The sequence below is a fragment of the Pseudophryne corroboree genome, unplaced genomic scaffold (assembly GCF_028390025.1).
Source record: "Pseudophryne corroboree isolate aPseCor3 unplaced genomic scaffold, aPseCor3.hap2 scaffold_925, whole genome shotgun sequence".
In the NCBI taxonomy this organism is placed as follows: Eukaryota; Metazoa; Chordata; class Amphibia; order Anura; family Myobatrachidae; genus Pseudophryne; species Pseudophryne corroboree.
In genome coordinates, this window is record NW_026970505.1 from 163,120 (window position 1) to 179,534 (window position 16,415).

The 16,415-nt window shown below is 41.3% G+C and overlaps 49 non-coding genes and 24 pseudogenes across 49 annotated transcripts; all 73 read right to left on the reverse strand.

The window, feature by feature from the left end:
- Positions 1-3: 3 nt before the first annotated feature.
- LOC135047028 (5S ribosomal RNA) lies at positions 4-122 on the reverse strand. Its single transcript, XR_010239101.1, has one exon. It is a non-coding gene; the product is annotated as a 5S ribosomal RNA (ribosomal RNA).
- Positions 123-229: 107 nt separating this feature from the next.
- Positions 230-348, reverse strand: LOC135047029 (5S ribosomal RNA). The gene has a single exon (XR_010239102.1). It is a non-coding gene; the product is annotated as a 5S ribosomal RNA (ribosomal RNA).
- Positions 349-455: 107 nt separating this feature from the next.
- LOC135047175 (5S ribosomal RNA) lies at positions 456-574 on the reverse strand. The gene has a single exon (XR_010239243.1). It is a non-coding gene; the product is annotated as a 5S ribosomal RNA (ribosomal RNA).
- Positions 575-681: 107 nt separating this feature from the next.
- Positions 682-800, reverse strand: LOC135047176 (5S ribosomal RNA). Its single transcript, XR_010239244.1, has one exon. It is a non-coding gene; the product is annotated as a 5S ribosomal RNA (ribosomal RNA).
- Positions 801-907: 107 nt separating this feature from the next.
- Positions 908-1,026, reverse strand: LOC135047213 (5S ribosomal RNA). Its single transcript, XR_010239280.1, has one exon. It is a non-coding gene; the product is annotated as a 5S ribosomal RNA (ribosomal RNA).
- A 107-nt stretch (positions 1,027-1,133) lies between these two features.
- Positions 1,134-1,252, reverse strand: LOC135046634 (5S ribosomal RNA; annotated as a pseudogene).
- A 107-nt stretch (positions 1,253-1,359) lies between these two features.
- On the reverse strand, positions 1,360-1,478 carry LOC135046546 (5S ribosomal RNA). Its single transcript, XR_010238858.1, has one exon. It is a non-coding gene; the product is annotated as a 5S ribosomal RNA (ribosomal RNA).
- Positions 1,479-1,585: 107 nt separating this feature from the next.
- On the reverse strand, positions 1,586-1,704 carry LOC135046421 (5S ribosomal RNA). Its single transcript, XR_010238735.1, has one exon. It is a non-coding gene; the product is annotated as a 5S ribosomal RNA (ribosomal RNA).
- A 107-nt stretch (positions 1,705-1,811) lies between these two features.
- Positions 1,812-1,930, reverse strand: LOC135047268 (5S ribosomal RNA). Its single transcript, XR_010239330.1, has one exon. It is a non-coding gene; the product is annotated as a 5S ribosomal RNA (ribosomal RNA).
- A 107-nt stretch (positions 1,931-2,037) lies between these two features.
- LOC135046628 (5S ribosomal RNA) lies at positions 2,038-2,157 on the reverse strand (annotated as a pseudogene).
- Positions 2,158-2,264: 107 nt separating this feature from the next.
- LOC135047148 (5S ribosomal RNA) lies at positions 2,265-2,383 on the reverse strand. The gene has a single exon (XR_010239217.1). It is a non-coding gene; the product is annotated as a 5S ribosomal RNA (ribosomal RNA).
- Positions 2,384-2,490: 107 nt separating this feature from the next.
- Positions 2,491-2,609, reverse strand: LOC135047177 (5S ribosomal RNA). The gene has a single exon (XR_010239245.1). It is a non-coding gene; the product is annotated as a 5S ribosomal RNA (ribosomal RNA).
- A 107-nt stretch (positions 2,610-2,716) lies between these two features.
- On the reverse strand, positions 2,717-2,835 carry LOC135047215 (5S ribosomal RNA). Its single transcript, XR_010239281.1, has one exon. It is a non-coding gene; the product is annotated as a 5S ribosomal RNA (ribosomal RNA).
- A 107-nt stretch (positions 2,836-2,942) lies between these two features.
- LOC135046552 (5S ribosomal RNA) lies at positions 2,943-3,061 on the reverse strand. The gene has a single exon (XR_010238864.1). It is a non-coding gene; the product is annotated as a 5S ribosomal RNA (ribosomal RNA).
- A 108-nt stretch (positions 3,062-3,169) lies between these two features.
- Positions 3,170-3,288, reverse strand: LOC135046867 (5S ribosomal RNA). The gene has a single exon (XR_010238939.1). It is a non-coding gene; the product is annotated as a 5S ribosomal RNA (ribosomal RNA).
- A 107-nt stretch (positions 3,289-3,395) lies between these two features.
- LOC135046836 (5S ribosomal RNA) lies at positions 3,396-3,513 on the reverse strand (annotated as a pseudogene).
- Positions 3,514-3,620: 107 nt separating this feature from the next.
- LOC135046434 (5S ribosomal RNA) lies at positions 3,621-3,739 on the reverse strand. Its single transcript, XR_010238749.1, has one exon. It is a non-coding gene; the product is annotated as a 5S ribosomal RNA (ribosomal RNA).
- A 107-nt stretch (positions 3,740-3,846) lies between these two features.
- LOC135046422 (5S ribosomal RNA) lies at positions 3,847-3,965 on the reverse strand. Its single transcript, XR_010238736.1, has one exon. It is a non-coding gene; the product is annotated as a 5S ribosomal RNA (ribosomal RNA).
- Positions 3,966-4,072: 107 nt separating this feature from the next.
- Positions 4,073-4,191, reverse strand: LOC135047270 (5S ribosomal RNA). The gene has a single exon (XR_010239332.1). It is a non-coding gene; the product is annotated as a 5S ribosomal RNA (ribosomal RNA).
- Positions 4,192-4,298: 107 nt separating this feature from the next.
- LOC135046791 (5S ribosomal RNA) lies at positions 4,299-4,418 on the reverse strand (annotated as a pseudogene).
- A 107-nt stretch (positions 4,419-4,525) lies between these two features.
- On the reverse strand, positions 4,526-4,644 carry LOC135047031 (5S ribosomal RNA). The gene has a single exon (XR_010239104.1). It is a non-coding gene; the product is annotated as a 5S ribosomal RNA (ribosomal RNA).
- A 107-nt stretch (positions 4,645-4,751) lies between these two features.
- LOC135047178 (5S ribosomal RNA) lies at positions 4,752-4,870 on the reverse strand. The gene has a single exon (XR_010239246.1). It is a non-coding gene; the product is annotated as a 5S ribosomal RNA (ribosomal RNA).
- A 107-nt stretch (positions 4,871-4,977) lies between these two features.
- On the reverse strand, positions 4,978-5,096 carry LOC135047216 (5S ribosomal RNA). Its single transcript, XR_010239282.1, has one exon. It is a non-coding gene; the product is annotated as a 5S ribosomal RNA (ribosomal RNA).
- A 107-nt stretch (positions 5,097-5,203) lies between these two features.
- Positions 5,204-5,322, reverse strand: LOC135046757 (5S ribosomal RNA; annotated as a pseudogene).
- A 107-nt stretch (positions 5,323-5,429) lies between these two features.
- LOC135047294 (5S ribosomal RNA) lies at positions 5,430-5,548 on the reverse strand. Its single transcript, XR_010239356.1, has one exon. It is a non-coding gene; the product is annotated as a 5S ribosomal RNA (ribosomal RNA).
- Positions 5,549-5,655: 107 nt separating this feature from the next.
- Positions 5,656-5,775, reverse strand: LOC135046787 (5S ribosomal RNA; annotated as a pseudogene).
- Positions 5,776-5,882: 107 nt separating this feature from the next.
- Positions 5,883-6,001, reverse strand: LOC135047032 (5S ribosomal RNA). The gene has a single exon (XR_010239105.1). It is a non-coding gene; the product is annotated as a 5S ribosomal RNA (ribosomal RNA).
- Positions 6,002-6,108: 107 nt separating this feature from the next.
- On the reverse strand, positions 6,109-6,227 carry LOC135046574 (5S ribosomal RNA). Its single transcript, XR_010238886.1, has one exon. It is a non-coding gene; the product is annotated as a 5S ribosomal RNA (ribosomal RNA).
- Positions 6,228-6,334: 107 nt separating this feature from the next.
- Positions 6,335-6,453, reverse strand: LOC135046769 (5S ribosomal RNA; annotated as a pseudogene).
- Positions 6,454-6,560: 107 nt separating this feature from the next.
- Positions 6,561-6,679, reverse strand: LOC135046868 (5S ribosomal RNA). The gene has a single exon (XR_010238941.1). It is a non-coding gene; the product is annotated as a 5S ribosomal RNA (ribosomal RNA).
- A 107-nt stretch (positions 6,680-6,786) lies between these two features.
- LOC135046671 (5S ribosomal RNA) lies at positions 6,787-6,905 on the reverse strand (annotated as a pseudogene).
- Positions 6,906-7,012: 107 nt separating this feature from the next.
- Positions 7,013-7,131, reverse strand: LOC135046688 (5S ribosomal RNA; annotated as a pseudogene).
- Positions 7,132-7,238: 107 nt separating this feature from the next.
- Positions 7,239-7,357, reverse strand: LOC135046423 (5S ribosomal RNA). The gene has a single exon (XR_010238738.1). It is a non-coding gene; the product is annotated as a 5S ribosomal RNA (ribosomal RNA).
- Positions 7,358-7,464: 107 nt separating this feature from the next.
- Positions 7,465-7,583, reverse strand: LOC135047271 (5S ribosomal RNA). Its single transcript, XR_010239333.1, has one exon. It is a non-coding gene; the product is annotated as a 5S ribosomal RNA (ribosomal RNA).
- A 107-nt stretch (positions 7,584-7,690) lies between these two features.
- Positions 7,691-7,810, reverse strand: LOC135046719 (5S ribosomal RNA; annotated as a pseudogene).
- Positions 7,811-7,917: 107 nt separating this feature from the next.
- LOC135047033 (5S ribosomal RNA) lies at positions 7,918-8,036 on the reverse strand. The gene has a single exon (XR_010239106.1). It is a non-coding gene; the product is annotated as a 5S ribosomal RNA (ribosomal RNA).
- Positions 8,037-8,143: 107 nt separating this feature from the next.
- On the reverse strand, positions 8,144-8,262 carry LOC135046567 (5S ribosomal RNA). Its single transcript, XR_010238879.1, has one exon. It is a non-coding gene; the product is annotated as a 5S ribosomal RNA (ribosomal RNA).
- A 107-nt stretch (positions 8,263-8,369) lies between these two features.
- LOC135046613 (5S ribosomal RNA) lies at positions 8,370-8,488 on the reverse strand (annotated as a pseudogene).
- Positions 8,489-8,594: 106 nt separating this feature from the next.
- Positions 8,595-8,713, reverse strand: LOC135047217 (5S ribosomal RNA). Its single transcript, XR_010239283.1, has one exon. It is a non-coding gene; the product is annotated as a 5S ribosomal RNA (ribosomal RNA).
- A 107-nt stretch (positions 8,714-8,820) lies between these two features.
- LOC135046800 (5S ribosomal RNA) lies at positions 8,821-8,939 on the reverse strand (annotated as a pseudogene).
- A 107-nt stretch (positions 8,940-9,046) lies between these two features.
- LOC135046869 (5S ribosomal RNA) lies at positions 9,047-9,165 on the reverse strand. The gene has a single exon (XR_010238942.1). It is a non-coding gene; the product is annotated as a 5S ribosomal RNA (ribosomal RNA).
- A 107-nt stretch (positions 9,166-9,272) lies between these two features.
- Positions 9,273-9,391, reverse strand: LOC135046811 (5S ribosomal RNA; annotated as a pseudogene).
- Positions 9,392-9,498: 107 nt separating this feature from the next.
- Positions 9,499-9,617, reverse strand: LOC135047295 (5S ribosomal RNA). The gene has a single exon (XR_010239357.1). It is a non-coding gene; the product is annotated as a 5S ribosomal RNA (ribosomal RNA).
- A 107-nt stretch (positions 9,618-9,724) lies between these two features.
- Positions 9,725-9,844, reverse strand: LOC135046720 (5S ribosomal RNA; annotated as a pseudogene).
- Positions 9,845-9,951: 107 nt separating this feature from the next.
- LOC135046471 (5S ribosomal RNA) lies at positions 9,952-10,070 on the reverse strand. The gene has a single exon (XR_010238785.1). It is a non-coding gene; the product is annotated as a 5S ribosomal RNA (ribosomal RNA).
- A 107-nt stretch (positions 10,071-10,177) lies between these two features.
- Positions 10,178-10,296, reverse strand: LOC135047179 (5S ribosomal RNA). The gene has a single exon (XR_010239247.1). It is a non-coding gene; the product is annotated as a 5S ribosomal RNA (ribosomal RNA).
- Positions 10,297-10,403: 107 nt separating this feature from the next.
- Positions 10,404-10,522, reverse strand: LOC135046742 (5S ribosomal RNA; annotated as a pseudogene).
- A 107-nt stretch (positions 10,523-10,629) lies between these two features.
- Positions 10,630-10,748, reverse strand: LOC135046870 (5S ribosomal RNA). Its single transcript, XR_010238943.1, has one exon. It is a non-coding gene; the product is annotated as a 5S ribosomal RNA (ribosomal RNA).
- Positions 10,749-10,855: 107 nt separating this feature from the next.
- Positions 10,856-10,974, reverse strand: LOC135046770 (5S ribosomal RNA; annotated as a pseudogene).
- A 107-nt stretch (positions 10,975-11,081) lies between these two features.
- LOC135046412 (5S ribosomal RNA) lies at positions 11,082-11,200 on the reverse strand. The gene has a single exon (XR_010238727.1). It is a non-coding gene; the product is annotated as a 5S ribosomal RNA (ribosomal RNA).
- Positions 11,201-11,307: 107 nt separating this feature from the next.
- LOC135046424 (5S ribosomal RNA) lies at positions 11,308-11,426 on the reverse strand. The gene has a single exon (XR_010238739.1). It is a non-coding gene; the product is annotated as a 5S ribosomal RNA (ribosomal RNA).
- A 107-nt stretch (positions 11,427-11,533) lies between these two features.
- LOC135046572 (5S ribosomal RNA) lies at positions 11,534-11,652 on the reverse strand. The gene has a single exon (XR_010238884.1). It is a non-coding gene; the product is annotated as a 5S ribosomal RNA (ribosomal RNA).
- A 107-nt stretch (positions 11,653-11,759) lies between these two features.
- Positions 11,760-11,879, reverse strand: LOC135046815 (5S ribosomal RNA; annotated as a pseudogene).
- Positions 11,880-11,986: 107 nt separating this feature from the next.
- Positions 11,987-12,105, reverse strand: LOC135047034 (5S ribosomal RNA). The gene has a single exon (XR_010239107.1). It is a non-coding gene; the product is annotated as a 5S ribosomal RNA (ribosomal RNA).
- Positions 12,106-12,212: 107 nt separating this feature from the next.
- LOC135046568 (5S ribosomal RNA) lies at positions 12,213-12,331 on the reverse strand. The gene has a single exon (XR_010238880.1). It is a non-coding gene; the product is annotated as a 5S ribosomal RNA (ribosomal RNA).
- Positions 12,332-12,438: 107 nt separating this feature from the next.
- Positions 12,439-12,557, reverse strand: LOC135046731 (5S ribosomal RNA; annotated as a pseudogene).
- A 107-nt stretch (positions 12,558-12,664) lies between these two features.
- Positions 12,665-12,783, reverse strand: LOC135047218 (5S ribosomal RNA). Its single transcript, XR_010239284.1, has one exon. It is a non-coding gene; the product is annotated as a 5S ribosomal RNA (ribosomal RNA).
- Positions 12,784-12,890: 107 nt separating this feature from the next.
- Positions 12,891-13,009, reverse strand: LOC135046801 (5S ribosomal RNA; annotated as a pseudogene).
- A 107-nt stretch (positions 13,010-13,116) lies between these two features.
- Positions 13,117-13,235, reverse strand: LOC135047180 (5S ribosomal RNA). Its single transcript, XR_010239248.1, has one exon. It is a non-coding gene; the product is annotated as a 5S ribosomal RNA (ribosomal RNA).
- A 107-nt stretch (positions 13,236-13,342) lies between these two features.
- Positions 13,343-13,461, reverse strand: LOC135047219 (5S ribosomal RNA). Its single transcript, XR_010239285.1, has one exon. It is a non-coding gene; the product is annotated as a 5S ribosomal RNA (ribosomal RNA).
- A 107-nt stretch (positions 13,462-13,568) lies between these two features.
- On the reverse strand, positions 13,569-13,687 carry LOC135046771 (5S ribosomal RNA; annotated as a pseudogene).
- A 107-nt stretch (positions 13,688-13,794) lies between these two features.
- On the reverse strand, positions 13,795-13,913 carry LOC135046413 (5S ribosomal RNA). Its single transcript, XR_010238728.1, has one exon. It is a non-coding gene; the product is annotated as a 5S ribosomal RNA (ribosomal RNA).
- Positions 13,914-14,020: 107 nt separating this feature from the next.
- Positions 14,021-14,139, reverse strand: LOC135046425 (5S ribosomal RNA). The gene has a single exon (XR_010238740.1). It is a non-coding gene; the product is annotated as a 5S ribosomal RNA (ribosomal RNA).
- Positions 14,140-14,246: 107 nt separating this feature from the next.
- LOC135046573 (5S ribosomal RNA) lies at positions 14,247-14,365 on the reverse strand. Its single transcript, XR_010238885.1, has one exon. It is a non-coding gene; the product is annotated as a 5S ribosomal RNA (ribosomal RNA).
- Positions 14,366-14,472: 107 nt separating this feature from the next.
- Positions 14,473-14,592, reverse strand: LOC135046816 (5S ribosomal RNA; annotated as a pseudogene).
- A 107-nt stretch (positions 14,593-14,699) lies between these two features.
- On the reverse strand, positions 14,700-14,818 carry LOC135047035 (5S ribosomal RNA). Its single transcript, XR_010239108.1, has one exon. It is a non-coding gene; the product is annotated as a 5S ribosomal RNA (ribosomal RNA).
- Positions 14,819-14,925: 107 nt separating this feature from the next.
- Positions 14,926-15,044, reverse strand: LOC135046569 (5S ribosomal RNA). Its single transcript, XR_010238881.1, has one exon. It is a non-coding gene; the product is annotated as a 5S ribosomal RNA (ribosomal RNA).
- A 107-nt stretch (positions 15,045-15,151) lies between these two features.
- Positions 15,152-15,270, reverse strand: LOC135046732 (5S ribosomal RNA; annotated as a pseudogene).
- A 107-nt stretch (positions 15,271-15,377) lies between these two features.
- LOC135047221 (5S ribosomal RNA) lies at positions 15,378-15,496 on the reverse strand. The gene has a single exon (XR_010239287.1). It is a non-coding gene; the product is annotated as a 5S ribosomal RNA (ribosomal RNA).
- Positions 15,497-15,603: 107 nt separating this feature from the next.
- LOC135046802 (5S ribosomal RNA) lies at positions 15,604-15,722 on the reverse strand (annotated as a pseudogene).
- Positions 15,723-15,829: 107 nt separating this feature from the next.
- On the reverse strand, positions 15,830-15,948 carry LOC135046973 (5S ribosomal RNA). Its single transcript, XR_010239048.1, has one exon. It is a non-coding gene; the product is annotated as a 5S ribosomal RNA (ribosomal RNA).
- A 107-nt stretch (positions 15,949-16,055) lies between these two features.
- On the reverse strand, positions 16,056-16,174 carry LOC135046812 (5S ribosomal RNA; annotated as a pseudogene).
- Positions 16,175-16,281: 107 nt separating this feature from the next.
- Positions 16,282-16,400, reverse strand: LOC135046570 (5S ribosomal RNA). The gene has a single exon (XR_010238882.1). It is a non-coding gene; the product is annotated as a 5S ribosomal RNA (ribosomal RNA).
- Between the last annotated feature and the right edge of the window lie 15 nt (positions 16,401-16,415).

Here is a 16,415-nt window from a genome sequence, read left to right on the forward strand (position 1 = left end):
AAATATCTACAGCACCTTGTATTCCCAGGTGGTCTCCCATCCAAGTACTAACCAGGCCCAACACTGCTTAGCTTCCAAGATCAGATGAGATTGGGCGTATCCAGTGTGGTGTTGCTGTAGATGAACTTTCTGGTTTCTGTTAGAACTTTTCTACTTCTAACTACTGGTTCATAAATGAATACGTTTTAAAATGGAATGCATCAACAGAACGGTGTTGGCAGTATAAAATTATCTACAGCACCTTGTATTCCCAGGTGGTCTCCCATCCAAGTACTAACCAGGCCCAACACTGCTTAGCTTCCAAGATCAGATGAGATTGGGCGTATCCAGTGTGGTGTTGCTGTAGATGAACTTTCTGGTTTCTGTTAGAACTTTTCTACTTCTAACTACTGGTTCATAAATGAACACGTTTTAAAATGGAATGCATCAACAGAACGGTGTTGGCAGTATAAAATTATCTACAGCACCTTGTATTCCCAGGTGGTCTCCCATCCAAGTACTAACCAGGCCCAACACTGCTTAGCTTCCAAGATCAGATGAGATTGGGCGTATCCAGTTTGGTGTGGCTGTAGATGAGCTTTATGGTTTCTGTTAGAACTTTTCTACTTCTAACTTCTGGTTCATAAATGAATACGTTTGAAAATGGAATGCATCAACAGAACGGTGTTGGCAGTATAAAATTATCTACAGCACCTTGTATTCCCAGGTGGTCTCCCATCCAAGTACTAACCAGGCCCAACACTGCTTAGCTTCCAAGATCAGATGAGATTGGGCGTATCCAGTTTGGTGTGGCTGTAGATGAGCTTTATGGTTTCTGTTAGAACTTTTCTACTTCTAACTACTGGTTCATAAATGAATACGTTTTAAAATGGAATGCATCAACAGAACGGTGTTGGTTGTATAAAAATATCTACATCACCTTGTATTCCCAGGTGGTCTCCCATCCAAGTACTAACCAGGCCCAACACTGCTTAGCTTCCAAGATCAGATGAGATTGGGCGTATCCAGTGTGGTGTGGCTGTAGATGAGCTTTGTTGTTTCTGTTAGAACTTTTCTACTTCTAACTACTGGTTCATAAATGAATACGTTTGAAAATGAAATGCATCAACAGAACGGTGTTGGCAGTATAAAAATATCTACAGCACCTTGTATTCCCAGGTGGTCTCCCATCTAAGTACTAACCAGGCCCAACACTGCTTAGCTTCCAAAATCAGATGAGATTGGGCATAACCAGTGTGGTGTGGCTGTAGAAGAGCTTTATGGTTTCTGTTAGTACTTTTCTACTTCTAACTACTGGTTCATAAATGAATACGTTTGAAAATGGAATGCATCAACAGAACGGTGTTGGCAGTATAAAAATATCTACAGCACCTTGTATTCCCAGGTGGTCTCCCATCCAAGTACTAACCAGGCCCAACACTGCTTAGCTTCCTAAATCAGATGAGATTGGGCGTATCCAGTGTGGTGTGGCTGTAGATGAGCTTTGAGGTTTCTGTTAGAACTTTTCTACTTCTAACTACTGGTTCGTAAATGAATACGTTTGAAAATGGAATGCATCAACAGAACGGTGTTGGCAGTATAAAAATATCTACAGCACCTTGTATTCCCAGGTGGTCTCCCATCCAAGTACTAACCAGGCCCAATACTGCTTTGCTTCCAAGATCAGATGAGATTGGGCGTATCCAGTGTGGTGTGGCTGTAGATGAGCTTTGTGGTTTCTGTTGGAACTTTTCTACTTCTAACTACTGGTTCATAAATGAATACATTTGAAAATGGAATGCATCAACAGAACGGTGTTGGCAGTATAAAAATATCTACAGCACCTTGTATTCCCAGGTGGTCTCCCATCCAAGTACTAACCAGGCCCAACACTGCTTAGCTTCCTAGATCAGATGAGATTGGGCGTATCCAGTGTGGTGTGGCTGTAGATGAGCTTTGTGGTTTCTGTTAGAACTTTTCTACTTCTAACTACTGGTTCATAAATGAATACGTTTGAAAATGGAATGCATCAACAGAACGGTGTTGGCAGTATAAAAATATCTACAACACCTATGTATTCCCAGGTGGTCTCCCATCCAAGTACTAACCAGGCCCAACACTGCTTAGCTTCCAAGATCAGATGAGATTGGGCATATCCAGTGTGGTGTGGCTGTAGAAGAGCTTTATGGTTTCTGTTAGTACTTTTCTACTTCTAACTACTGGTTCATAAATGAATACGTTTGAAAATGGAATGCATCAACAGAACGGTGTTGGTAGTATAAAAAGATCTACAGCACCTTGTATTCCCAGGTGGTCTCCCATCCAAGTACTAACCAGGCCCAACACTGCTTAGCTTCCAAGATCAGATGAGATTGGGCGTATCCAGTGTAGTGTTGCTGTAGATGAACTTTCTGGTTTCTGTTAGAACTTTTCTACTTCTAACTACTGGTTCATAAATGAATACGTTTTAAAATAGAATGCATCAACAGAACGGTGTTGGCAGTATAAAATTATCTACAGCACCTTGTATTCCCAGGTGGTCTCCCATCCAAGTACTAACCAGGCCCAACACTGCTTAGCTTCCAAGATCAGATGAGATTGGGCGTATCCAGTTTGGTGTGGCTGTAGATGAGCTTTATGGTTTCTGTTAGAACTTTTCTACTTCTAACTACTGGTTCATAAATGAATACGTTTGAAAATGGAATGCATCAACAGAACGGTGTTGGTTGTATAAAAATATCTACATCACCTTGTATTCCCAGGTGGTCTCCCATCCAAGTACTAACCAGGCCCAACACTGCTTAGCTTCCAAGATCAGATGAGATTGGGCGTATCCAGTGTGGTGTGGCTGTAGATGAGCTTTGTTGTTTCTGTTAGAACTTTTCTACTTCTAACTACTGGTTCATAAATGAATACGTTTGAAAATGGAATGCATCAACAGAACGGTGTTGGCAGTATAAAAATATCTACAGCACCTCGTATTCCCAGGTGGTCTCCCATCCAAGTACTAACCAGGCCCAACACTGCTTAGCTTCCAAAATCAGATGAGATTGGGCATAACCAGTGTGGTGTGGCTGTAGAAGAGCTTTATGGTTTCTGTTAGTACTTTTCTACTTCTAACTACTGGTTCATAAATGAATACGTTTGAAAATGGAATGCATCAACAGAACGGTGTTTGGTAGTATAAAATTATCTACAGCACCTTGTATTCCCAGGTGGTCTCCCATCCAAGTACTAACCAGGCCCAACACTGCTTAGCTTCCAAGATCAGATGAGATTGGGCGTATCCAGTGTGGTGTGGCTGTAGATGAGCTTTATGGCTTCTGTTAGAACTTTTCTACTTCTAACTACTGGTTCATAAATGAATACGTTTGAAAATGGAATGCATCAACAGAACGGTGTTGGCAGTATAAAAATATCTACAGCACATTGTATTCCCAGGTGGTCTCCCATCCAAGTACTAACCAGGCCAATACTGCTTTGCTTCCAAGATCAGATGAGATTGGGCGTATCCACTGTGGTGTGGCTGTAGATGAGCTTTGTGGTTTCTGTTTGAACTTTTCTACTTCTAACTACTGGTTTATAAATGAATACATTTGAAAATTGAATGCATCAACAGAACGGTGTTGGCAGTATAAAAATATCTACAGCACCTTGTATTCCCAGGTGGTCTCCCATCCAAGTACTAACCAAGCCCAACACTGCTTAGCTTCCTAGATCAGATGAGATTGGGCGTATCCAGTGCGGTGTGGCTGTAGATGAGCTTTGTGGTTTCTGTTAGAACTTTTCTACTTCTAACTACTGGTTCATAAATGAATACGTTTGAAAATGGAATGCATCAACAGAACGGTGTTGGCAGTATAAAAATATCTACAGCACCTTGTATTCCCAGGTGGTCTCCCATCCAAGTACTAACCAGGCCCAATACTGCTTTGCTTCCAAGATCAGATGAGATTGGGCGTATCCAGTGTGGTGTGGCTGTAGATGTGCTTTGTGGTTTCTGTTGGAACTTTTCTACTTCTAACTACTGGTTCATAAATGAATACATTTGAAAATTGAATGCATCAACAGAACGGTGTTGGCAGTATAAAAATATCTACAGCACCTTGTATTCCCAGGTGGTCTCCCATCCAAGTACTAACCAGGCCCAACACTGCTTAGCTTCCTAGATCAGATGAGATTGGGCGTATCCAGTGTGGTGTGGCTGTAGATGAGCTTTGTTGTTTCTGTTAGAACTTTTCTACTTCTAACTACTGGTTCATAAATGAATACGTTTGAAAATGGAATGCATCAACAGAACGGTGTTGGCAGTATAAAAATATCTACACCACCTATGTATTCCCAGGTGGTCTCCCATCCAAGTACTAACCAGGCCCAACACTGCTTAGCTTCCAAGATCAGATGAGATTGGGCATATCCAGTTTGGTGTGGCTGTAGAAGAGTGTTATGGTTTCTGTTAGTACTTTTCTACTTCTAACTACTGGTTCATAAATGAATACGTTTGAAAATGGAATGCATCAACAGAACGGTGTTGGTAGTATAAAAATATCTACAGCACCTTGTATTCCCAGGTGGTCTCCCATCCAAGTACTAACCAGGCCCAACACTGCTTAGCTTCCAAGATCAGATGAGATTGGGCGTATCCAGTGTGGTGTTGCTGTAGATGAACTTTCTGGTTTCTGTTAGAACTTTTCTACTTCTAACTACTGGTTCATAAATGAATACGTTTTAAAATAGAATGCATCAACAGAACGGTGTTGGCAGTATAAAATTATCTACAGCACCTTGTATTCCCAGGTGGTCTCCCATCCAAGTACTAACCAGGCCCAACACTGCTTAGCTTCCAAGATCAGATGAGATTGGGCGTATCCAGTTTGGTGTGGCTGTAGATGAGCTTTATGGTTTCTGTTAGAACTTTTCTACTTCTAACTACTGGTTCATAAATGAATACGTTTGAAAATGGAATGCATCAACAGAACGGTGTTGGTTGTATAAAAATATCTACATCACCTTGTATTCCCAGGTGGTCTCCCATCCAAGTACTAACCAGGCCCAACACTGCTTAGCTTCCAAGATCAGATGAGATTGGGCGTATCCAGTGTGGTGTGGCTGTAGATGAGCTTTGTTGTTTCTGTTAGAACTTTTCTACTTCTAACTACTGGTTCATAAATGAATACGTTTGAAAATGGAATGCATCAACAGAACGGTGTTGGCAGTATAAAAATATCTACAGCACTTTGTATTCCCAAGTGGTCTCCCATCCAAGTACTAACCAGGCCCAACACTGCTTAGCTTCCAAAATCAGATGAGATTGGGCATAACCAGTGTGGTGTGGCTGTAGAAGAGCTTTATGGTTTCTGTTAGTACTTTTCTACTTCTAACTACTGGTTCATAAATGAATACGTTTGAAAATGGAATGCATCAACAGAACGGTGTTGGTAGTATAAAATTATCTACAGCACCTTGTATTCCCAGGTGGTCTCCCATCCAAGTACTAACCAGGCCCAACACTGCTTAGCTTCCTAGATCAGATGAGATTGGGCGTATCCAGTGCGGTGTGGCTGTAGATGAGCTTTGTGGTTTCTGTTAGAACTTTTCTACTTCTAACTACTGGTTCATAAATGAATACGTTTGAAAATGGAATGCATCAACAGAACGGTGTTGGCAGTATAAAAATATCTACACCACCTATGTATTCCCAGGTGGTCTCCCATCCAAGTACTAACCAGGCCCAACACTGCTTAGTTTCCCAGATCAGATGAGATTGGGCATATCCAGTGTGGTGTGGCTGTAGAAGAGCTTTATGGTTTCTGTTAGTACTTTTCTACTTCTAACTACTGGTTCATAAATGAATACGTTTGAAAATGGAATGCATCAACAGAACGGTGTTGGTAGTATAAAAATATCTACAGCACCTTGTATTCCCAGGTGGTCTCCCATCCAAGTACTAACCAGGCCCAACACTGCTTAGCTTCCAAGATCAGATGAGATTGGGCGTATCCAGTGTGGTGTTGCTGTAGATGAACTTTCTGGTTTCTGTTAGAACTTTTCTACTTCTAACTACTGGTTCATAAATGAATACGTTTTAAAATAGAATGCATCAACAGAACGGTGTTGGCAGTATAAAATTATCTACAGCATCTTGTATTCCCAGGTGGTCTCCCATCCAAGTACTAACCAGGCCCAACACTGCTTAGCTTCCAAGATCAGATGAGATTGGGCGTATCCAGTTTGGTGTGGCTGTAGATGAACTTTATGGTTTCTGTTAGAACTTTTCTACTTCTAACTACTGGTTCATAAATGAATACGTTTGAAAATGGAATGCATCAACAGAATGGTGTTGGTTGTATAAAAATATCTACATCACCTTGTATTCCCAGGTGGTCTCCCATCCAAGTACTAACCAGGCCCAACACTGCTTAGCTTCCAAAATCAGATGAGATTGGGCATAACCAGTGTGGTGTAGCTGTAGAAGAGCTTTATGGTTTCTGTTAGTACTTTTCTACTTCTAACTACTGGTTCATAAATGAATACGTTTGAAAATGGAATGCATCAACAGAACGGTGTTGGTAGTATAAAATTATCTACAGCACCTTGTATTCCCAGGTGGTCTCCCATCCAAGTACTAACCAGGCCCAACACTGCTTAGCTTCCAAGATCAGATGAGATTGGGCGTATCCAGTGTGGTGTGGCTGTAGATGAGCTTTATGGCTTCAGTTAGAACTTTTCTACTTCTAACTACTGGTTCATAAATAAATACGTTTGAAAATGGAATGCATCAACAGAACGGTGTTGGCAGTATAAAAATATCTACAGCACATTGTATTCCCAGGTGGTCTCCCATCCAAGTACTAACCAGGCCCAATACTGCTTTGCTTCCAAGATCAGATGAGATTGGGCGTATCCAGTGTGGTGTGGCTGTAGATGAGCTTTGTGGTTTCTGTTGGAACTTTTCTACTTCTAACTACTGGTTCATAAATGAATACATTTGAAAATTGAATGCATCAACAGAACGGTTTTGGCAGTATAAAAATATCGACAGCACCTTGTATTCCCAGGTGGTCTCCCATCCAAGTACTAACCAGGACCAACACTGCTTAGCTTCCTAGATCAGATGAGATTGGGCGTATCCAGTGCGGTGTGGCTGTAGATGAGCTTTGTGGTTTCTGTTAGAACTTTTCTACTTCTAACTACTGGTTCATAAATGAATACGTTTGAAAATGGAATGCATCAACAGAACGGTGTTGGCAGTATAAAAATATCTACAGCACCTTGTATTCCCAGGTGGTCTCCCATCCAAGTACTAACCAGGCCCAATACTGCTTTGCTTCCAAGATCAGATGAGATTGGGCGTATCCAGTGTGGTGTGGCTGTAGATGAGCTTTGTGGTTTCTGTTGGAACTTTTCTACTTCTAACTACTGGTTCATAAATGAAAACATTTGAAAATTGAATGCATCAACAGAACGGTGTTGGCAGTATAAAAATATCTACAGCACCTTGTATTCCCAGGTGGTCTCCCATCCAAGTACTAACCAGGCCCAACACTGCTTAGCTTCCTAGATCAGATGAGATTGGGCGTATCCAGTGTGGTGTGGCTGTAGATGAGCTTTGTGGTTTCTGTTAGAACTTTTCTACTTCTAACTACTGGTTCATAAATGAATACGTTTGAAAATGGAATGCATCAACAGAACGGTGTTGGCAGTATAAAAATATCTACACCACCTATGTATTCCCAGGTGGTCTCCCATCCAAGTACTAACCAGGCCCAACACTGCTTAGCTTCCAAGATCAGATGAGATTGGGCATATCCAGTGTGGTGTGGCTGTAGAAGAGCTTTATGGTTTCTGTTAGTACTTTTCTACTTCTAACTACTGGTTCATAAATGAATACGTTTGAAAATGGAATGCATCAACAGAACGGTGTTGGTAGTATAAAAATATCTACAGCACCTTGTATTCCCAGGTGGTCTCCCATCCAAGTACTAACCAGGCCCAACACTGCTTAGCTTCCAAGATCAGATGAGATTGGGCGTATCCAGTGTGGTGTTGCTGTAGATGAACTTTCTGGTTTCTGTTAGAACTTTTCTACTTCTAACTACTGGTTCATAAATGAATACGTTTTAAAATAGAATGCATCAACAGAACGGTGTTGGCAGTATAAAATTATCTACAGCACCTTGTATTCCCAGGTGGTCTCCCATCCAAGTACTAACCATGCCCAACACTGCTTAGCTTCCAAGATCAGATGAGATTGGGCGTATCCAGTTTGGTGTGGCTGTAGATAAGCTTTATGGTTTCTGTTAGAACTTTTCTTCTTCTAACTACTGGTTCATAAATGAATACGTTTGAAAATGGAATGCATCAACAGAACGGTGTTGGTTGTATAAAAATATCTACATCACCTTGTATTCCCAGGTGGTCTCCCATCCAAGTACTAACCAGGCCCAACACTGCTCAGCTTCCAAGATCAGATGAGATTGGGCGTATCCAGTGTGGTGTGGCTGTAGATGAGCTTTGTTATTTCTGTTAGAACTTTTCTACTTCTAACTACTGGTTCATAAATGAATACGTTTGAAAATGGAATGCATCACAGAACGGTGTTGGTTGTATAAAAATATCTACATCACCTTGTATTCCCAGGTGGTCTCCCATCCAAGTACTAACCAGGCCCAACACTGCTTAGCTTCCAAGATCAGATGAGATTGGGCGTATCCAGTGTGGTGTGGCTGTAGATGAGCTTTGTTGTTTCTGTTAGAACTTTTCTACTTCTAACTACTGGTTCATAAATGAATACGTTTGAAAATGGAATGCATCAACAGAACGGTGTTGGCAGTATAAAAATATCTACAGCACTTTGTATTCCCAGGTGGTCTCCCATCCAAGTACTAACCAGGCCCAACACTGCTTAGCTTCCAAAATCAGATGAGATTGGGCATAACTAGTGTGGTGTGGCTGTAGAAGAGCTTTATGGTTTCTGTTAGTACTTTTCTACTTCTAACTACTGGTTCATAAATGAATACGTTTGAAAATGGAATGCATCAACAGAACGGTGTTGGTAGTATAAAATTATCTACAGCACCTTGTATTCCCAGGTGGTCTCCCATCCAAGTACTAACCAGGCCCAACACTGCTTAGCTTCCAAGATCAGATGAGATTGGGCGTATCCAGTGTGGTGTGGCTGTAGATGAGCTTTATGGCTTCTGTTAGAACTTTTCTACTTCTAACTACTTGTTCATAAATGAATACGTTTGAAAATGGAATGCATCAACAGAACGGTGTTGGCAGTATAAAAATATCTACAGCACATTGTATTCCCAGGTGGTCTCCCATCCAAGTACTAACCAGGCCCAATACTGCTTTGCTTTCAAGATCAGATGAGATTGGGCGTATCCACTGTGGTGTGGCTGTAGATGAGCTTTGTGGTTTCTGTTTGAACTTTTCTACTTCTAACTACTGGTTCATAAATGAATACATTTGAAAATTGAATGCATCAACAGAACGGTGTTGGCAGTATAAAAATATCTACAGCACCTTGTATTCCCAGGTGGTCTCCCATCCAAGTACTAACCAGGCCCAACACTGCTTAGCTTCCTAGATCAGATGAGATTGGGCGTATCCAGTGCGGTGTGGCTGTAGATGAGCTTTGTGGTTTCTGTTAGAACTTTTCTACTTCTAACTACTGGTTCATAAATGAATACGTTTGAAAATGGAATGCATCAACAGAACGGTGTTGGCAGTATAAAAATATCTACACCACCTATGTATTCCCAGGTGGTCTCCCATCCAAGTACTAACCAGGCCCAACACTGCTTAGCTTCCAAGATCAGATGAGATTGGGCATATCCAGTGTGGTGTGGCTGTAGAAGAGCTTTATGGTTTCTGTTAGTACTTTTCTACTTCTAACTACTGGTTCATAAATGAATACGTTTGAAAATGGAATGCATCAACAGAACGGTGTTGGTAGTATAAAAATATCTACAGCACCTTGTATTCCCAGGTGGTCTCCCATCCAAGCACTAACCAGGCCCAACACTGCTTAGCTTCCAAGATCAGATGAGATTGGGCGTATCCAGTGTGGTGTTGCTGTAGATGAACTTTCTGGTTTCTGTTAGAACTTTTCTACTTCTAACTACTGGTTCATAAATGAATACGTTTTAAAATAGAATGCATCAACAGAACGGTGTTGGCAGTATAAAATTATCTACAGCACCTTGTATTCCCAGGTGGTCTCCCATCCAAGTACTAACCAGGCCCAACACTGCTTAGCTTCCAAGATCAGATGAGATTGGGCGTATCCAGTTTGGTGTGGCTGTAGATGAGCTTTATGGTTTCTGTTAGAACTTTTCTACTTCTAACTACTGGTTCATAAATGAATACGTTTGAAAATGGAATGCATCAACAGAATGGTGTTGGTTGTATAAAAATATCTACATCACCTTGTATTCCCAGGTGGTCTCCCATCCAAGTACTAACCAGGCCCAACACTGCTTAGCTTCCAAAATCAGATGAGATTGGGCATAACCAGTGTGGTGTGGCTGTAGAAGAGCTTTATGGTTTCTGTTAGTACTTTTCTACTTCTAACTACTGGTTCATAAATGAATACGTTTGAAAATGGAATGCATCAACAGAACGGTGTTGGTAGTATAAAATTATCTACAGCACCTTGTATTCCCAGGTGGTCTCCCATCCAAGTACTAACCAGGCCCAACACTGCTTAGCTTCCAAGATCAGATGAGATTGGGCGTATCCAGTGTGGTGTGGCTGTAGATGAGCTTTATGGCTTCTGTTAGAACTTTTCTACTTCTAACTACTGGTTCATAAATAAATACGTTTGAAAATGGAATGCATCAACAGAACGGTGTTGGCAGTATAAAAATATCTACAGCACATTGTATTCCCAGGTGGTCTCCCATCCAAGTACTAACCAGGCCCAATACTGCTTTGCTTCCAAGATCAGATGAGATTGGGCGTATCCACTGTGGTGTGGCTGTAGATGAGCTTTGTGGTTTCTGTTTGAACTTTTCTACTTCTAACTACTGGTTCATAAATGAATACATTTGAAAATTGAATGCATCAACAGAACGGTGTTGGCAGTATAAAAATATCGACAGCACCTTGTATTCCCAGGTGGTCTCCCATCCAAGTACTAACCAGGCCCAACACTGCTTAGCTTCCTAGATCAGATGAGATTGGGTGTATCCAGTGCGGTGTGGCTGTAGATGAGCTTTGTGGTTTCTGTTAGAACTTTTCTACTTCTAACTACTGGTTCATAAATGAATACATTTGAAAATGGAATGCATCAACAGAACGGTGTTGGCAGTATAAAAATATCTACAGCACCTTGTATTCCCAGGTGGTCTCCCATCCAAGTACTAACCAGGCCCAATACTGCTTTGCTTCCAAGATCAGATGAGATTGGGCGTATCCAGTGTGGTGTGGCTGTAGATGAGCTTTGTGGTTTCTGTTGGAACTTTTCTACTTCTAACTACTGGTTCATAAATGAATACATTTGAAAATTGAATGCATCAACAGAACGGTGTTGGCAGTATAAAAATATCTACAGCACCTTGTATTCCCAGGTGGTCTCCCATCCAAGTACTAACCAGGCCCAACACTGCTTAGCTTCCTAGATCAGATGAGATTGGGCTTATCCAGTGTGGTGTGGCTGTAGATGAGCTTTGTGGTTTCTGTTAGAACTTTTCTACTTCTAACTACTGGTTCATAAATGAATACGTTTGAAAATGGAATGCATCAACAGAACGGTGTTGGCAGTATAAAAATATCTACACCACCTATGTATTCCCAGGTGGTCTCACATCCAAGTACTAACCAGGCCCAACACTGCTTAGCTTCCAAGATCAGATGAGATTGGGCATATCCAGTGTGGTGTGGCTGTAGAAGAGCTTTATGGTTTCTGTTAGTACTTTTCTACTTCTAACTACTGGTTCATAAATGAATACGTTTGAAAATGGAATGCATCAACAGAACGGTGTTGGTAGTATAAAAATATCTACAGCACCTTGTATTCCCAGGTGGTCTCCCATCCAAGTACTAACCAGGCCCAACACTGCTTAGCTTCCAAGATCAGATGAGATTGGGCGTATCCAGTGTGGTGTTGCTGTAGATGAACTTTCTGGTTTCTGTTAGAACTTTTCTACTTCTAACTACTGGTTCATAAATGAATACGTTTTAAAATAGAATGCATCAACAGAACGGTGTTGGCAGTATAAAATTATCTACAGCACCTTGTATTCCCAGGTGGTCTCCCATCCAAGTACTAACCATGCCCAACACTGCTTAGCTTCCAAGATCAGATGAGATTGGGCGTATCCAGTTTGGTGTGGCTGTAGATAAGCTTTATGGTTTCTGTTAGAACTTTTCTACTTCTAACTACTGGTTCATAAATGAATACGTTTGAAAATGGAATGCATCAACAGAACGGTGTTGGTTGTATAAAAATATCTACATCACCTTGTATTCCCAGGTGGTCTCCCATCCAAGTACTAACCAGGCCCAACATTGCTCAGCTTCCAAGATCAGATGAGATTGGGCGTATCCAGTGTGGTGTGGCTGTAGATGAGCTTTGTTGTTTCTGTTAGAACTTTTCTACTTCTAACTACTGGTTCATAAATGAATACGTTTGAAAATGGAATGCATCAACAGAACGGTGTTGGTTGTATAAAAATATCTACATCACCTTGTATTCCCAGGTGGTCTCCCATCCAAGTACTAACCAGGCCCAACACTGCTTAGCTTCCAAGATCAGATGAGATTGGGCGTATCCAGTGTGGTGTGGCTGTAGATGAGCTTTGTTGTTTCTGTTAGAACTTTTCTACTTCTAACTACTGGTTCATAAATGAATACGTTTGAAAATGGAATGCATCAACAGAACGGTGTTGGCAGTATAAAAATATCTACAGCACTTTGTATTCCCAGGTGGTCTCCCATCCAAGTACTAACCAGGCCCAACACTGCTTAGCTTCCAAAATCAGATGAGATTGGGCATAACTAGTGTGGTGTGGCTGTAGAAGAGCTTTATGGTTTCTGTTAGTACTTTTCTACTTCTAACTACTGGTTCATAAATGAATACGTTTGAAAATGGAATGCATCAACAGAACGGTGTTGGTAGTATAAAATTATCTACAGCACCTTGTATTCCCAGGTGGTCTCCCATCCAAGTACTAACCAGGCCCAACACTGCTTAGCTTCCAAGATCAGATGAGATTGGGCGTATCCAGTTTGGTGTGGCTGTAGATGAGCTTTATGGTTTCTGTTAGAACTTTTCTACTTCTAACTACTGGTTCATAAATGAATACGTTTGAAAATGGAATGCATCAACAGAATGGTGTTGGTTGTATAAAAATATCTACATCACCTTGTATTCCCAGGTGGTCTCCCATCCAAGTACTAACCAGGCCCAACACTGCTTAGCTTCCAAGATCAGATGAGATTGGGCGTATCCAGTGTGGTGTGGCTGTAGATGAGCTTTATGGCTTCTGTTAGAACTTTTCTACTTCTAACTACTGGTTCATAAATAAATACGTTTGAAAATGGAATGCATCAACAGAACGGTGTTGGCAGTATAAAAATATCTACAGCACATTGTATTCCCAGGTGGTCTCCCATCCAAGTACTAACCAGGCCCAATACTGCTTTGCTTCCAAGATCAGATGAGATTGGGCGTATCCACTGTGGTGTGGCTGTAGATGAGCTTTGTGGTTTCTGTTTGAACTTTTCTACTTCTAACTACTGGTTCATAAATGAATACATTTGAAAATTGAATGCATCAACAGAACGGTGTTGGCAGTATAAAAATATCGACAGCACCTTGTATTCCCAGGTGGTCTCCCATCCAAGTACTAACCAGGCCCAACACTGCTTAGCTTCCTAGATCAGATGAGATTGGGTGTATCCAGTGCGGTGTGGCTGTAGATGAGCTTTGTGGTTTCTGTTAGAACTTTTCTACTTCTAACTACTGGTTCATAAATGAATACGTTTGAAAATGGAATGCATCAACAGAACGGTGTTGGCAGTATAAAAATATCTACAGCACCTTGTATTCCCAGGTGGTCTCCCATCCAAGTACTAACCAGGCCCAATACTGCTTTGCTTCCAAGATCAGATGAGATTGGGCGTATCCAGTGTGGTGTGGCTGTAGATGAGCTTTGTGGTTTCTGTTGGAACTTTTCTACTTCTAACTACTGGTTCATAAATGAATACATTTGAAAATTGAATGCATCAACAGAACGGTGTTGGCAGTATAAAAATATCTACAGCACCTTGTATTCCCAGGTGGTCTCCCATCCAAGTACTAACCAGGCCCAACACTGCTTAGCTTCCTAGATCAGATGAGATTGGGCTTATCCAGTGTGGTGTGGCTGTAGATGAGCTTTGTGGTTTCTGTTAGAACTTTTCTACTTCTAACTACTGGTTCATAAATGAATACGTTTGAAAATGGAATGCATCAACAGAACGGTGTTGGCAGTATAAAAATATCTACACCACCTATGTATTCCCAGGTGGTCTCACATCCAAGTACTAACCAGGCCCAACACTGCTTAGCTTCCAAGATCAGATGAGATTGGGCATATCCAGTGTGGTGTGGCTGTAGAAGAGCTTTATGGTTTCTGTTAGTACTTTTCTACTTCTAACTACTGGTTCATAAATGAATACGTTTGAAAATGGAATGCATCAACAGAACGGTGTTGGTAGTATAAAAATATCTACAGCACCTTGTATTCCCAGGTGGTCTCCCATCCAAGTACTAACCAGGCCCAACACTGCTTAGCTTCCAAGATCAGATGAGATTGGGCGTATCCAGTGTGGTGTTGCTGTAGATGAACTTTCTGGTTTCTGTTAGAACTTTTCTACTTCTAACTACTGGTTCATAAATGAATACGTTTTAAAATAGAATGCATCAACAGAACGGTGTTGGCAGTATAAAATTATCTACAGCACCTTGTATTCCCAGGTGGTCTCCCATCCAAGTACTAACCATGCCCAACACTGCTTAGCTTCCAAGATCAGATGAGATTGGGCGTATCCAGTTTGGTGTGGCTGTAGATAAGCTTTATGGTTTCTGTTAGAACTTTTCTACTTCTAACTACTGGTTCATAAATGAATACGTTTGAAAATGGAATGCATCAACAGAACGGTGTTGGTTGTATAAAAATATCTACATCACCTTGTATTCCCAGGTGGTCTCCCATCCAAGTACTAACCAGGCCCAACATTGCTCAGCTTCCAAGATCAGATGAGATTGGGCGTATCCAGTGTGGTGTGGCTGTAGATGAGCTTTGTTGTTTCTGTTAGAACTTTTCTACTTCTAACTACTGGTTCATAAATGAATACGTTTGAAAATGGAATGCATCAACAGAACGGTGTTGGTTGTATAAAAATATCTACATCACCTTGTATTCCCAGGTGGTCTCCCATCCAAGTACTAACCAGGCCCAACACTGCTTAGCTTCCAAGATCAGATGAGATTGGGCGTATCCAGTGTGGTGTGGCTGTAGATGAGCTTTGTTGTTTCTGTTAGAACTTTTCTACTTCTAACTACTGGTTCATAAATGAATACGTTTGAAAATGGAATGCATCAACAGAACGGTGTTGGCAGTATAAAAATATCTACAGCACTTTGTATTCCCAGGTGGTCTCCCATCCAAGTACTAACCAGGCCCAACACTGCTTAGCTTCCAAAATCAGATGAGATTGGGCATAACTAGTGTGGTGTGGCTGTAGAAGAGCTTTATGGTTTCTGTTAGTACTTTTCTACTTCTAACTACTGGTTCATAAATGAATACGTTTGAAAATGGAATGCATCAACAGAACGGTGTTGGTAGTATAAAATTATCTACAGCACCTTGTATTCCCAGGTGGTCTCCCATCCAAGTACTAACCAAGCCCAACACTGCTTAGCTTCCAAGATCAGATGAGATTGGGCGTATCCAGTGTGGTGTGGCTGTAGATGAGCTTTATGGCTTCTGTTAGAACTTTTCTACTTCTAACTACTTGTTCATAAATGAATACGTTTGAAAATGGAATGCATCAACAGAACGGTGTTGGCAGTATAAAAATATCTACAGCACATTGTATTCCCAGGTGGTCTCCCATCCAAGTACTAACCAGGCCCAATACTGCTTTGCTTTCAAGATCAGATGAGATTGGGCGTATCCACTGTGGTGTGGCTGTAGATGAGCTTTGTGGTTTCTGTTTGAACTTTTCTACTTCTAACTACTGGTTCATAAATGAATACATTTGAAAATTGAATGCATCAACAGAACGGTGTTGGCAGTATAAAAATATCTACAGCACCTTGTATTCCCAGGTGGTCTCCCATCCAAGTACTAACCAGGCCCAACACTGCTTAGCTTCCCAGATCAGATGAGATTGGGCATATCCAGTGTGGTGTGGCTGTAGAAGAGCTTTATGGTTTC